This window comes from Chlamydotis macqueenii, chromosome 6 (assembly GCF_036417535.1).
Source record: "Chlamydotis macqueenii isolate bChlMac1 chromosome 6, bChlMac1.mat, whole genome shotgun sequence".
Taxonomy (NCBI): Eukaryota; Metazoa; Chordata; class Aves; order Otidiformes; family Otididae; genus Chlamydotis; species Chlamydotis macqueenii.
The window spans coordinates 29,590,487-29,606,131 of record NC_141561.1 but is presented as its reverse complement, the minus strand read 5'-3'; the positions used below and the strand labels follow the sequence as shown (position 1 = coordinate 29,606,131).

At 39.6% G+C, this 15,645-nt stretch overlaps 1 protein-coding gene across 2 annotated transcripts in view; it reads left to right on the top strand.

Annotated features, from left to right (window-relative positions):
• Positions 1–15,645, top strand: part of BMPR2 (bone morphogenetic protein receptor type 2) — a 101,581-nt gene that overhangs the window by 54,661 nt on the left and 31,275 nt on the right. The window lies entirely within an intron of this gene.

Here is a 15,645-nt window from a genome sequence, read left to right as displayed (position 1 = left end):
TGGTAGCAGAATGTCCCGTGATAACGCCTCTGCGATAACGTATTTAAGTAGGGGAAAACAGGAAAAAGAGGGAAGAGAAGATGTGAAGCAGCTGAGCGGGGGGCAGAGAGGGGGAGGCGCGAGCCTCATGGGCCTTGCAGGCCTCACCCTCTGGCCTCCCGCCAGGCAGCCGACTGGGCCCAACTCGGCCCGGCCCGGCTGCAAGAAGTGGAGAGGAGATGAGAAGTGAATAAGATGTAAAAAGGATCCTGAGAGGTGTCTGCCAGCCTGTTGTGAGGAACGGCTGCAGACGCCAAGGTCAGTGAAGAAGGAGGGGGAGGAGTAATGTGGCTCCTGGCCAAGATTCCTCTGCAACTCGTGGTGAAGACCATGGTGGAGCGGGTTGTCCCCCTGCAGCCCATGGAGGTCCACGGAGGGGCAGAGATCCACCTGCAGCCCGTGGAGGACCCCACGCCAGAGCAGGTGGAGGCCTGAAGGAGGCTGTGGCCCGTGGAGGGCCCGCTGGGACAGCTGTTCTAGAGGGACTGCACCCCGTGGAAGAGATGACCCACGCCGGAGCAGTTTCACGAAGGACTGTGGCCCGTGGGAGGGACCCCACGCTGGAGCAGAGGAGGAATGCGAGGAGTTCTTCCCCCGACGATGATACAGCGGCGTAAAACAACGCGTGATGAACTGACCGCGACCCCCATTCCCTTTCCCCCCCCCGTGCCGCTCGGGAGGGGAAGGTAGTAGAGATAATGTTAAGCCCGGGAAGAGGGAGGGGTGGGGGGGAGGTTATCTTGTTCCCTGTCTCATTCTCCTGCTAATTTTAGAAATAAATGAATAGTTTTCCCCAAGTCGAGTCTGTTTTGCCCGTGACGGTAACTTTAAGGATTTCTCCCTGTCCTTATCTCAAACCTTGAGCCGTTTTTCTTATATCATCTCCCCCTGTTCTCTCGGAGGGTGGGGGGAGCGGGAGAGAGACTGCGTAGTCTGGTCCTGATCAGGGCTGAACTACGACACATGGCTTACAGATAGCTTTGAGCAGTAGAACCGGTCTTATATCGGGCTGTTGAGGTTCTTTCCAACAGTCTTAAAGTGCTTTGAAATCTGACTTTTTTCTTTTGCATATCTCTGGTAGAGATTAACTTTGGCATGACGTTCAAAGAGTGCTAGTTTGAGTACTGTAGTTTTCCAGATTAGATTGTCTGTTAAGTTATTTATTATAAAATCAGCATAGCCATATGGATCCAAATCAAGGGATCAGACCCCTTAACTTCCTATTATAGAAGCAAGACCATGACTAGCAGGCACACTGTTGTGCTGTGTTCCAAGAATTAAGAACTTGTAAAGAAGCTGAGTTAGTGGCCTAGTCGAAACATTTGGATAGCCTTTTCTAACTAAGAATTGTGAAAGAGAAACAGAAACAGGTACAACTGTTTCTGTATGTTGAGAGTTCTTTATCAATGAAAAAATATTTTAAGAAATAAAGATGTCTCTAATTGGATAGTATTTAAAGCTACAGATTGCAAACAAAATAGGTTGTGTTTAGGAACGATATTTAACTTAAACTCTTCAGATAGTGAAGATACTGATGCTTTCAAAAGTAGCTGTATGATGGAGTCTTTGTAAGCAATTTTGGTCAAAATGAAGACCTGGAACACACACACAAAAAAAAGCAGCCTTTTACTCGAAGGTGTATACGATATAAATGGGTAGAGAGAGTTGATAAGACATGGTGTGTTTTGGCTGATAATACTATTCGTAGAACCAGTAACCAGTCACCACTTGGAATTAGTGTCTGAACTCAGCACTGTGCAACGCAGAGCAGACTCTGCTTGACTCTTGTGATAGTCATCTGATTGAGCTCCTCATATGTGACTGGAGTTAGTGCTGTGCAGGGGATTTAAACAGGAGGGAAAAAAGGTGTAAAGATAATTCCTTGTCACTTTCTATCCCTTCAAAATAGGAAGACAAGCTTCCTACAAAATGGCTTGTGCTCATGCTTCTCCAAGGGTAGAAATTACAAGCTGCATTGATTCAGTTATTGGGTGGTAAGATCTTCAAATAGTTTTTAAGCAGAATTTTTAATACTGAAAGAAATAGCTTGACTTGCAAAATGAGGAGGGGAAAAAAATTAAATTTGTAACACAGTCCTTAATTCACCTCGCTGTAATTGAGTGCTGCAGTGTACATTTCTACTGACTCAAATTGTTTTGTGTTATTGTGTCACCTTCCATTTTCCATAATATGCAAATTTGGCTTCAGGCATAAGCATTAAGCAAAGTAGGTTGCTGCCTAGCAGAGTTGTCTCTCTGCATTCACTAGGTTAAGAGATGGAGATTGGCCATTTCAGCAGCAAGGATGGCCTCATTTGCCACTCTGGTGTGTTTTATTTGTAAAGCTCTACTACTGCTGCATCAGACAGAGACAGGGCTGCTCCTGGCAGTTTAAGTCCCATACACGGGCAGCACTGTGGAGGCAGAGGATGTTCTAGGAAGCTGGAATGGTGAAAAAAGAGGGAGGCTGTGGCACACAGACCCCTACAACGTAACTGACCCCCGTTTCAGGCACTGGAGTATCCACGGTCCCTTTCCCAGCCCTCTTGACTCCTTCCAGAACCAATTTTGGTGCTGTGAGATTTACTTTTGCCACTTCAACATTGAGGACAGAACTCTTGCTTTGGTAAAGTTCAATTTTTATGGAATTGTTGGGAAGCTTTGAATTACCTAGATACCTAACTTGGACACTTTTCCAGCCTTTCTATTAAGTTGTCAGAATGCTGTAAGGAGATTAGTAAGCTGGGCTGCGTAGGCTATGGCAATCTGTATTGCTATACCTTTTAGGTTATTAAAGTGATCAGGTCATAGTCATATGGGAAATCTTCTGCAGAACGTTATTTCAGAATAGCCTGTGAACTGTAAGAGCACCATTTCATCTGTATTTTTATAAGGCCTTAAAAATGTTGTAGATTGAACAGTTCTTAAATGACAGAAGGTAAGGTATGTGGCCTCCTAGAACTGTATTTATGATCCTGTAAAATTCAAAGCAGATGTGGCTAGTGTATGGGTAACTATATGAAGTCTGGTGAATTCTTAATACGTTAGATGTAACAAATTATTGTTATCATAAAATATAGCAATTATCTTAAATATTACACTTAATTTTTATGTCGTTGTCTTTTAGGATGTCAAAACATGTTTATCTCGCAACCATAGCTGTGTAGAATGGAATACATTTTTTTTGTTTGTTCGTGTTTGTTCAATACATAAATATAAGAAACCCATCCTATTTTGTAACAAAACTTTTATAAAAATGAGAAATAAGATTAAGGGCAAACAGGTTCTTGAAGCCTTTAATGTAATCCTTAATGCTTCTTAATGTGCAGCTGGTAATTTAAAACAATCATACATCTGAGTAGTCATAATATTCATCTCTTCTATCTTAAAGATAATCCAGGCAGATTTGAGTAGTTGTTGGTTGCTAGTCCCTCCAGCTAGAATTTTGCAAATGCTGTAGGGTGGGGTGTAGTCTAGAGCCCACAGTCTGGAGGTATTAAAAATGCAAAGATTCAGATAGCCGTTTCCTGAAGCCAGGAGGAGGAGAGATTGGAGAGTGGTGTTTACTTCAGATCTGAAGATTTGCCTGTGGAGTTTGGAGCTACTGGAATGCAGAAGTTCAAAACCAACCTCTCATCCTCAACCTAAGCTTGCATTTTTGTGGAAAAATATACGTTCTTATGCTTTGCTAAGTCACTCATGGATAGATTCATTATTCTTCCATCTTCTGTTTTCACAAAAAAAGTGACCAAAAAAATCCGTCTTAACTTCAGCCAGTATGTGTATATACCTCTTAACTCAACCTAACAAGGGCCTTGTTAAGTATCTGCCTCTTATGAACACAAAATGCTTCCTAAATTATGAGACTGTTTTGAAGACAAATTCATTAGTTCTACAATCATTCATAATGGCCATTTAAATAGAATTTAAGTAGCTAAAGAGGTAAATGATCTCCCTCATTGGTCGTAGATATGTTGCTGTAATGAAACAGTCACGTTAAAATAACATCAACATGAAAGTAACAAAATAATTTTTAATTATATTTTCTGCTCAAGGCTGCATTCCTGGCACTGCAAATAAATTAGTAATACAGCAACTGAATGTTAAGAATATATTTTTGTATGACAGGTGATGTATTTGCATGATATATGGAAAAAATCCCTGGCAGCAACAGTTGAGCATTACTGGTACATGTTATTGTTGGAATGATGCAGGGTTTTCTCCTCATAGCAACAAATGGTGGCTGCAATTTTTGGAGGATTTAGAAACTTAGATTAAATAAGAGCACTGAGATTTGAATATAAAGAAACTGCCTCACGCAGTGAAGGAGGTTGGCATTTCTTTATTCTAAAACACTGATAGATGGGTTTATCTTTCCAGTGTATCGTCCCAGCCTTTCTTTGCCAGGCTTCTTGCTATGTATATAAAATACATATATAAAAGCCTGTCTTTAAGTGCTCACAGAATTCTGTGGAAACATTGAGGAAAGCTACCATTTTTTTTTTTTAAGTAATTATTAATATATGTGGCTGGGTCAGTTTAATTAAGGGAGTAGTAGACCGTTTTCATTTAACTGTTGCTTTTGAGGGGCAGCAGTTAGAGCCATGTAGCTGTGGGCACATGGCCCAATCTGACTCCCACTGAAGTTGAATTAGATCATGTCAGGCTAATTTTGGAAAGTTGTAACCCTGCTCACTCTCAGTTCTTATCCTGAACTGCTTATTTCTGGAGAGCAGCATCCCAAATTAATTTGTAATTGAAATGCATGTACTTCAGCTGGGTTCTGCTTGCAGTGCCTGATCAGAAGAGTTTGTAGCCAGCGTTTGAGCTGGTCTTTCATCTGCCTAATGTAAGAAAATGCTCTGTAAGTCAGCCTTTTCCCTTACTTGCACTATATTTCTTTTTTTTCCCCAAGAGATTTGGATGTATAGCAATGGGGAAATTACAAAAATTTGCAGGGTTGCAGATCTTCTGTCTTGAAAGATGGAGGTGGGACTGATCCACACGGGGATTAAAACTTGTACCCTTGGAACGGCAGGGAATCAGTCAGGCACATCTTCCCTTCAGAGGCGAGAAAAGGCGTTGTATGTCATTAGTGTACCTTGGCTATATTACAAGACACGGGAGGAAATATTAAGACAGTAATTAAGGGCCTTAATATCTCTTTTTAAAAAAAAAAGTTTGCTTTGAGACAGCTAAGTATTTGGTGCAAGAGGATGATACTGTGCCTCTTTAGGGCACTGTAGAAAATTAAGATGAATGTGCGTGGGAATTTCTAAATATGTGTCTGTTAAAGGAGGTTATATGTGGAGCTCCTAATAGAGGGGAAAAACAAGCGAGCTTTTCTTGGGAATATTTATTTAAGACACTGACATAATGATGAAATATTTTGGATTTTTGGCCAGCTATTGGCAAATGTGTATTTTCCTGAATCTTCAGTTGCCTTTCTGTCTGAATGTTAATACATGTTTAAAAGCATTTCTTGTGTTACTTCTTTTTTACTGTTTATTTGGTTACAGGAAATGAATTAACTGCAGAGAGGGTTGTGACACAGGGTGCACATTGCTACAAATACTTTGTGATAACATTTTGGAAATGTGTGCTAATTAAGGCTATTTCTTATGTTGTTCAAACTGCAGGAAAAGTGATAGTATTGTGGATTAATGTAGGGGAGAAAAAGTAGAATTGAAAGCTGTTGCAGGGAGCAAACGAAATATTAAAGCAATTAGTATAGAAGGTTATATAGAAATTGAAGTGAAAGCCTTAGTTTCTGTAAAATTAGTGGAATGTTTTGCAAGTCAGCTAAGATAACTGGTAATGCTTGTTCATTAACTCAAGTGAACTGGAAATGCTTGTTCGTTAATTCATTGTTCAGTGATTCCCATTAGAAATGGATATATCAAAAGCAGACTCTCTTAAAGATTGTTGGTAGCAGTACTTAATGTTTTAACTTCGAAGACATTGTAGTCTCCTGAGATTAAACTTGCATCTTTACTGTATTTAAAAGTAAAGCTTTGATGTGCTGTTGGAGTCTGAATATGTGAAATATTAGCTGTGAAGGCAAAGCCTACTTAGAAAACTGTACATGTGGATTTCTTCTTTTACAGAAATGTTTAAGCAGGAAGGTGAAATTGGAGTGTTTTACTTGCACTGAGGTTGAAATGTTTGGAAATGTTTTAACATTTCTGTTATGCACCAAACCCACAAAATGCTAAAAAACGTGTTAAATAAAATAAGAACAAACATGTTTATTTGGAAAAGAAGAAACATTTCAAATAATATTTTTACAAAAATAAACCTCGTGTTTTTTGTGTATGTGCCCTATGCTTTGTCAAACTGCTGTTTGGAGCACACTTGATATGAGAGCTGTACAAGGTAACTGCAGAGCCGTGCCAGCAGGAACTAGTGCTGTGTTATGACCTGGAGGTCTGAGAACAAGGACCTCCGCAAAGTTCTTTTAAAAATCTGTTAGAATCTCAAAGTACTTTATGGATGCAAGGTGGATCTTGACATTGCAATGGTGTGTTTGTAAAGTGCTAGAGCTGTAACTGTGCTTTGTTTCAGAGGGCTAAAAATATTTCACTTCAGAATCCTTAGGGATCTCAATTCTTCCAGCAGATGTGAACACAACTTTTAGCTTATTTGTTTGATATAGTTGGCTGATCTGCATCTTTGTCATCTTTAAAGTGTCCTGCATATTTCTAGTAGTACACAGTAAATATTTCATTCAAGTTTAAGGTCGAGAATGAAGAAAGGTAACAGCCATTTTCTGAAATATAATAAGTTCTTTTTACCACCTTCCGTAATAGTGAAAACATACATTTTTAAGCCAACTAGTATCTGTAAATAGGCGATTCACAGTTCTCGTATCGTGCAGTTCCTGAGGCACTAATTTGCATCTCTGCTGGAAATCAGTTGCTTATAGTTAGTATGTTTTATGCACTTTAAGACTTTAAAGATCTGCAAATATCTTCGGGTAATATAAATATAGTACATGTGTTTTTTCAATTTATTTGGAATGCTGAGTATTGCCTGTCTTTCATATTGTATAATAAATTTGATGTCGTAATTAGCAGCTCTCTGGTGTGTGAATGCCTTATAGACTCAAGGCAAAAGGAGATAAGGCTCATAAGAATGGGACTCTCAGAATGCATTACTGGAAAATTGGACTGCAAATAAAAAAGGTAGTAGATAAGGAAGCTTTTTGCGTCATCTCAAGGCAAAATGGAGAAGAGACAAGGATGCTATGCTTTTTATGTCTTTATTCAGATGCCGCAATGTGCGATGTAACACATGTATACAGTATCAACATTATTCTAAACAAATTCTACACTGCTGTTTAACAACCTAGATAATTTGAGAAACAGGTAGGAGCTCTCTGGAAGGCAGATTGACATATCAGTACACTTTGTGAGGACATTTTAGATTGACAGGCTTTTTGATGTAATAGTAGTAATAGTCTTCTAATAACTATTCCACCCACCCTAAAAATTAAGACTGGGTGCTGTAAATCTTAACACTTCAGAGTGGGTTAAGACTATGCCACCATTTCTCCTTTGAAGACTTGCAAATGTGGTTAGGAACTCTTTTATCAACAGAGTTATACTGACTGAATTAGCCAAGATACTGTACATTGTAGTCATTACCAAGCAAAATTAAAACACTATTTATGTTTTTTGAATGTTCTACTTGTCTATGTCGCTGTGCTTTTTCAAACATTTATTTTCACATCCGCTTTGCTGGTATCCCCCTCTCCCTGTCTTGTCATGCTGAAGGCTTCTTGCAGTGAGCAGGAGTGGCAGAAATGGCTGTGTGCAGGCTTCTCTGCTGCTGCAGCTCCTGACAGTGGGCATTAGCTTCAAAATGCTGCGGCTGAGTCTCCCTGGGCAGGCTGGAGCTGCTAGGCTTGCTGAGAATGCTACCCCTCATTATCCCCTTTCTCCTGCAGCACTACCCTAGTAGCATTCCTCATATTTGATTTTTAGCATCACTCTACTCTGCTTTCCTTTAGCAGTATTGAAATGAATAGAGTTAAAAGGAACAAGAACTCTGCAAAGTTCAGTTATAAAGCACTACTAGGTGCTGCCAGCTACTGCTAACAAATTCCCACCCCCATCTCATCACCAGTTTTGTCTGTCTCCAGTACAGTAGTGGTGAGGAGGGTATCTGGCAGACTTGGGACGGGAACTGTTAAGTGCAAAACAGAAGATTGCTTATAGATATTGAGTCTGTTATTGGCTGTTCAGTACTATTAAGCTCATCTGTGCAGAACAGCATTTAGGTCATGGAGAACCTTTCATGTCTGTTTCTTGCTCCTTAAATATTTTCAATAACCCTCATTTGTTTCTGTCCTATGTGCTAAGCTTGCTGACAAAAATCTGATCCTGTATCATGGTTTTGTCCAGTACATTTTACCCCCTTGATTTTGGAACTGATAAAAATTAGAAAGAAAGCTTTAGGTTCTTGACATTTGACATACACTTAGAATACCCCCTCTTAGCCCGGCTGCTTTGCAGTCGTACCCGAGTTGCATCCATAGCTCAGCATGATGGAACTCGGCCATCTCCTCAGAGACTGAAACTCCAGACAGACGAGTAAAAGATGTTGAGTCTTCAGAGTTTGTTGTTATCACTGTTCCTTTTTTGAGCCTTTTTCAGTAATTTTTTTTTTAATCTGGAAAACATTGTGATCTTGGCAATCCAATACATTATTTAATATTAATTTCTGTCTCCTTTCTTTATGATATCGCATACAGAGATATGGTTTTTAACAATGTGATAAGTTGTTTCTAATAACGTTTGAATTACTTTTAGAAAAAGCATTTAAAAGAGGTGGAGCTGTGTCAGTTAGATGCCGGGCGGCTCTTGCAGAGGCTGGTGCAGGCGGTGAGCAGGGTTAGCCACCTTCCCCCCAGGCCGGGCAGCACAAACTATGGGGCAGCACCAGGCCGGCCCGGCTGCTGGGTCAGGTCTGGCTGCAGGCACTGCAGTCAAAGCCTGGACTCTGGACTGTCTGTGCTTATTTTTGCATATATGCACAAAATGGTTGTTCGTTGTCGGATTTGCTCTCTTTGTGTTTCTTTCACAACTGTGCTGTTGGAGCACCTTCTGTTGGCAGTATGAAAAAATTAAGGAGATGTATTTGGTGTAAGCTACAGTTTGTGTCTTTCCCTCCACTGTGTCAAACAAAATCTCTGTGTGTGGATTGATACTGAGGATCAGAGTTGTAAGTTTGTTTTCCTTACAAAGAAAGGCTTGTGTCCTTTTTATTAATAAAGTGAATGGCAAATTCAGATAAGTGCCTCAGGTGTTTGTGAACCTATGAGTAACTCTGTAATTCTGAATGTGAAGTTTCCTAACTCAGCATCTAGCTCCTGACGTATCTCATCCTGACTATAGATGTCTCCGTTATTGCTGAAGAACTGAGCTGTCGGGGCTGTTTTGAAGCTGCAGGGATCTAAGGTGATCTTTTGGCTTTCTGGCTAATGGAAACTATGTGCCTGAAAAACAGAGTTCATAGAGCGTCCAGGGGAACCAACACAGACAGGAAGGCATTGCGTCAGTGTGCCACTGGTCGTGTTACTCTTGATTATACACCAATTGCAGGTTTTTTCAAAGCTGTCACTTTCAAGACCGAATAACTCCTATTTTGCTGTCTGAACAGGAGGTGATGACAGTGTTCACTAAAAACTTGATGAGGATTCCCGTTAGTGTAATTGTGCTATTGAAAAGCCTTCAAGTGAACAGAGATTCAAGCTGATACCAAATGTCCATTTATGTTTGTGTTGGGTATATAACAAAGAAAGCGTGCTGTTGTTGATAGGGCAGATCAGGGTGAGGGGAATTCATGAAAATGTTATAAGGAGACTTACATGAAATAAAGATTAGAGTTCCTCAATCCATAAGTACTTCTGTATACCCATCCGGAGTATACCCTTTGTGTCTTTTCATTTTAGCTTCAAGTTTTTGTGGTGTTACTTTTCCAAGTCACATTGCAGGTTTTTTTTCTCTTTCCATGATAGGTTTGGGAATGTTTCTTCCTTATGTATTGAAATAGCTGTTGTTAATACATAGCAGTCACTGTTATTATTTTTACTATTTTGTATTTAATAAATAAAATGAACAAGACTGTGTTGCTGTGGACATTAATACCTAAGTATTGGAGTTGGGAGACTGTGTGTTGTGTCTATTTTTGTGTGACAGAGACTTTCTCTTGTTGAAGTTCTCACTAGGACTGAATTTAGGATAGAAATTTTAATGCCAGCTGTTAGAAACCAGCAGAATGGAGGCTTTTTTTAGCTTCTGTGCTTTCAATATCAGAGTAGGTACGGATTTTTCTAAATACTGAACGTCATCAGATTTATGTAGGCAGTCCATACATTTCTTTCTCAGAAGTCTGTTTTGATTATCAGTGTTTTATTTTGGGATATGAAGATACTTATTTTGTAACACATTTGATAATTTGAAAGGAATCAATATACTCATTGGTCTTAAAATCTAACTTAGACGAGTTATACCTTGTTTCAATTAATTTGTATAGTATACTTCCATACAAAATTGAGTCATGGAAGAACATTTTCTATACAGATATATCTAAAGGAGAGAAGGTAGAAATTCAGACTTTAAGGACAAGGAAAGATATTGAAGACTTTCTACTGCCTTAGCTTTTTTTTTTTTTTTTTTTTTGTGCCTTAGCTTTTTTTCCTTGTTTTAGAGTAGAAAGAGAGATTTGACTTATTTTTCTAAGACATGCAATACCAGGCTGCATTGAGACTGAATAGGAGTTTGTGATCCAGCTCTTTTAAATTCCTTTGAAGGTTCCAGTGAGGTGGATTCAGTGTTTCAGCACTACAGTTTTATGCATTTGAGCCTACAAAATACTGCATATATGTTTCTTGGCATTAGGCCAATTATTTCTTAAAAGTTTATGCAGTATCTGTGGATGACGTTAGACAGCTTTCAGCTTTGGCATGGATTTTTGCCTTCCTTTAGACTGGTGGCGTGAGGCTCATTTAGAAACTGCTTGCAAGCCTGTAAAGATTTTCTTAGACCAGAAAAAAATTCCTTGTTGCAGACATTCACGTTGACTTCAAAACTATATATTCTTTGAGCAAGGGTAAGGTGTCCTTGCATCCCGCATAAAAGCACTTCTCACTTCTGTAACATTTGGACAGAAAATACGAATGTTGGAGCTGTAGCAGAGAAAGTGATTTTTTTCCTATGCTAAATCAAAATATTTCCATTTATCTTTGAGTTATGTTTCAGAGCCCTGTCTGTCGATCTGTTCACAAATGGGATGCGTGTATCTGAAGGAATACATGGCTGATAGGTACTCTAGACAGCTAGACCATCTATATGGAGCCGCTAAGATTGGTGTTGCTTGGTTATAGTTCTGTTTCTCCCCTTAAAGCATTAACTCACTCTAAAAGTAGTGATATGGGATGTGGAAATAGAACTGTAAACATCAATGAATTAGTAGAAAAGTTGTAAACCATAAATATAATTTATATATATATGTTCCTCTGACATGGGAGGTTTTACTGTTTAAAAAAACAAAACAAAAAAAACCAAAACAACACATGCATGCAACCCCCCCCCCACTTCCCCCGTGCCTCCCCTTCCCACCCGCCTCCCCCGCACCCCCCAACAAAAATCCCAGACAAAATAACCCCCAAGGCTGGAGAAATTACCCATATCCATACCAACATGAACTCCTGAAAGACAGACATCTAAACTGCAGCAAATTCAAATTGGTTATCTTCTAACTGCTGTTCTGTTTTCCTCTGTTTCTGTTCTCTGAGGATATAATTGCAGTGAGCACGGCAAAATGGATGATGCTAGCTCAGCCACAGTGAATTACACTTAGCAATGTTCTTCCTTTGAATGCAGGTCCAGACACTGCTGCTCCGCAGTGTTATGGGAAAGCACAGAAAACTTGTTGCAAACTTATTGCAAAATAAAGGACAGAAACCCACCAGAAGTCAGTGATAGATGAACATAGAGAAAATATTTAAACTAGTTTTTCAAAAAGTTTTTTAATGACCCTCAAGAGTAGCTCGAACTTCTCTGCCTTCATCAGCCCTGTCAGCAGATCAATCGCGCACTTGTCAGCCACGCAGATGAAGCTGGGAAGTGTCCACCACCACGTGTAGGTCTGGGTGAGCTGTACACACCTACGTTAGACACTCCCAGCCACGGAGCCATTCATAGTATCTTCGGAGCAAACTAAAAATGTGTGTGGGTGAAATAAATATAGACTGTAAACCAAAAGCATTACACATCTCCTGAGTGCTGCGCCAGGAGCTTTGGGAGGGATGCTGTCCGCAGGCTGCACGGCTCTTGCAAAGAGTGCTTGGACACGCACACTCACAATGAGAGAGTGCCGTGGAGGTGGTGGGCTAACCCTGCTCGGCTTTGGAGGGTTAAATAGGAGACGACTTCTGTCCAGCACTAAGAATAGTTAGTGTGTAATGGCGGTGGGAGACAGTGCATCAAGGGAAGGTTTTAAACTAATTTGAGATTTTGACTGTATAGCTCAGATATGCTAACATCATTTTTCCTGGTTTTATACAGATTAGTTAAATGGGATTTTAATAATATATTACTATTATTTTAATTAAACCAGAAAGTATCAAGCTCTGCTGTGAGGAGAAAGTTTTCATAATAGTCTTGGGGTGTTAGATATCTGTTACGAAGACAATTAAATTTTACTAATGAGGAAAACTCATAAATTATGAATCCTTAATTTCACCGAACATGCAGAATAGACCAAGTGAAATAAGGTACCAAAGATGTCAGTCTGAATAGCTTCTCCCAACTCTGCTGAACTCGATCCTACGCTGAGCTAGTGTGTAGTATAATCTATAGCAGGCTGCACAGAGCATGGAGTAGAGGTGAGCACAGTCCTGCATTTAGTAAGTCTGCCTCTGTGGTCACCGTGTTATGTTTGCTGTGGAACAGAAGTTTCCTATAGTATGGGGGTTACAGTGCTAAATATTTAATTAACTGAGATCATATGTTTCTGAAATGTTCATTGAAGACATTCATTTTATGCCTGCACACTTACATGCTGACTCACAAGTGAGTTGGTAGGCGAGCATGAACTGGTGAATCTGGAGATTATTCTAGCAGCCCGTGTAAGACTTTAAATGATCACTTTTAGTTACTTACAGTTTCTGCTTAAGCAGGACCTGACAAATAGTCTAGCATGTTCAGTGCCACAGTGATGCCAGAAGCACATCATTAATTTCTTCACTACATTAATCTATTTGTAATCAGTGTAATGGGTTGTGTCAGTAGCAGTGTCTCATTCCAAGAAGTGCCATTGGCACAATGCTGGCCTGTGTTGTGATGGAGCCCTTGAAATGAGATTGGAAGGCAGGCTTTTCTGTTCATTCTAGATTATTATAAAATTCAATAGTTACCAGGTAGGTGCTATTAGCTGCAATTTTTTTTCTTCTGGAGAAGCAAATATGGACTTGCAAATATGTACTTGCCTGTCGAAGTTTGAATATTGGCTTACAACTGTAATGTAGCTATATTGTAATTTTTTGGTAGAAATGCGCTCGAATACTTGACAAGTTCCTGCATTATTGCGCTGAACTGGGCTCCTGACAGACCTTTCCTGGATTTGAAATCTTACAACAAAGGGAAGTTTAAGAAGAAAAATAGAAGTAGTATTTTGTAAGCACCTTAGAAATCATAGAACGCTTAGATTTCCTTTTTGAAAGCATAGATTGGGAAACAGAACTCTTGTCTAAAACAGTAATAGTACCTGCTCAGAGGTATAACTGATGTGATTACTTGCAAATTGTTAGAAGGGATAAACAAAGAAAACAAACAAAAAAAAACCCCAACCACCAAAACATCATGCAGGCTGAAAGTTGACTGAAGTCTTCCCTTTCAATTGGCAATCATAAATCCTCTTTTTTTTTTTGTCCTGGTTATGCATTTTCACTTTAGTGGATCTTAAAGAATTGCATATTCCTAAATCTGGTTTCTTTTTGAGTAGGATGAGAAAGATGGGCAAAAAAAAATTCAGAAGACTGTGATTGGGAGTGTCTTAGATTTTGGGTGACCAAACAAGTGTATATTAAAAGTGGGCAAGTTTCACAGCATCTTCGTTGAAATCCAGAAATACTTTGAAGGTGTCCTGTTGGGAACCAGAAGAGTCATTTGAAAACCTTGGCTATGACTGCTTGAATTTCATGATGTATTAAAGCAGGAACACCTGTTGGGAAGGAGTGAGTTTGAAGTTTAATTTTATTTTGTTATTTCACAAAAAAAATATTTCTATTTGTTTAATGGGACTCGAGGTTTTTGCCATTCATTTAGCAGGATTTCATGATACACTCAGGATTTGAGTAAATGGGATTGACAGAAGCCTTCTTTGTATTCTTCTTTTTTTTAAATACTGCTTTTCCCATTCTAATTTCTACAGTATTTGTGTAAATAAGTGAAGATACCAATCTCAGTCTTACAGTTTAGTTGTACAGCGTCATTAAAACAGCTGAAACCAATACTCAGGGTTGTGACAACTTCATGGATTGATTTAAGAAAAGTTTTTAATTACGTTAAAATACACTTAAAGCAGAACAGTTACAGAAGCTGTATCATTCGGTATGTAAAAGTGTTTTATTCAATGTGTGAAATTAATCTAGCAATCACACAGATTCCACCATCACTAGCAAATCAGTTCCATAGGGTTATGGAGTGTCTTCCCATGACCTATTCAGATTTGTGTTGAAATATTTATTCCTGGTTTGAAACAAGTTTGTTACTGTAGGGCAGACAGAACGTGTTATACAAGTGAAGTCAGCTGTATTTCTCATATACCCATGGTGTAACACGAATTGATAGCTTTGATGCCAGCCTTTGTACTTGATTGATGTATATTTGTTCTGGCAGGGGTGTTGCCTTAGATATCATCCTTCCTCCCCTCCCGTGCTCTCCCCCGTTGGCTTTCGTACCCAGTTCTCCGCTCAGCATAACCGCAGTTGCACAGCACAGCTGTCAGGGCACCGCTGGGCTGGAACAGGCACTGGGGAGTAGGAGGCAAGGGATGCTGGAGCTGGAGCTTGTGCTGCAAGAAACGAACATCAAACGATGCCTGTATTTCATCTGAAATCAAGTACTTAGATCTGTAGAAGGGTTTTGCATAAGTGCAAACTAAGGATTACTGTTTATCATTATTGCCTTTTTCATCTTTGTGCTATTTTAGAATAATCAGAATAACCTTTGAAGTTAGGGAAGGTACTGGTTTTCCCATTATATAACCAACTAACAGAAAGCACAAAGAAACAAAGTAACCTGCCGAACATCGGAGCCAGGAACAGAACCCGGGTTTTTCTTTGCTTTATATTTCAAATTCTGGAAATTTCCTTCAGGAAAAAAAAAATGCATTTACATATATCTAACATATGCACTCCTGTGCCCTCGTACAAGATGCAGTTATCAGTTTGAAGGAGGTCACTCCAGCTGATGCCTTGGAAGCAGGCTGCATGTCGCTGGAGACTGTTGATCTTGCTGGGGTCCTCCTGAGGTCAAACCCTTCCTCCTCACCAGGCTCTTTGCTGTTTCAGCTTCTGCCCCGCTGAGTGCTGGCCATG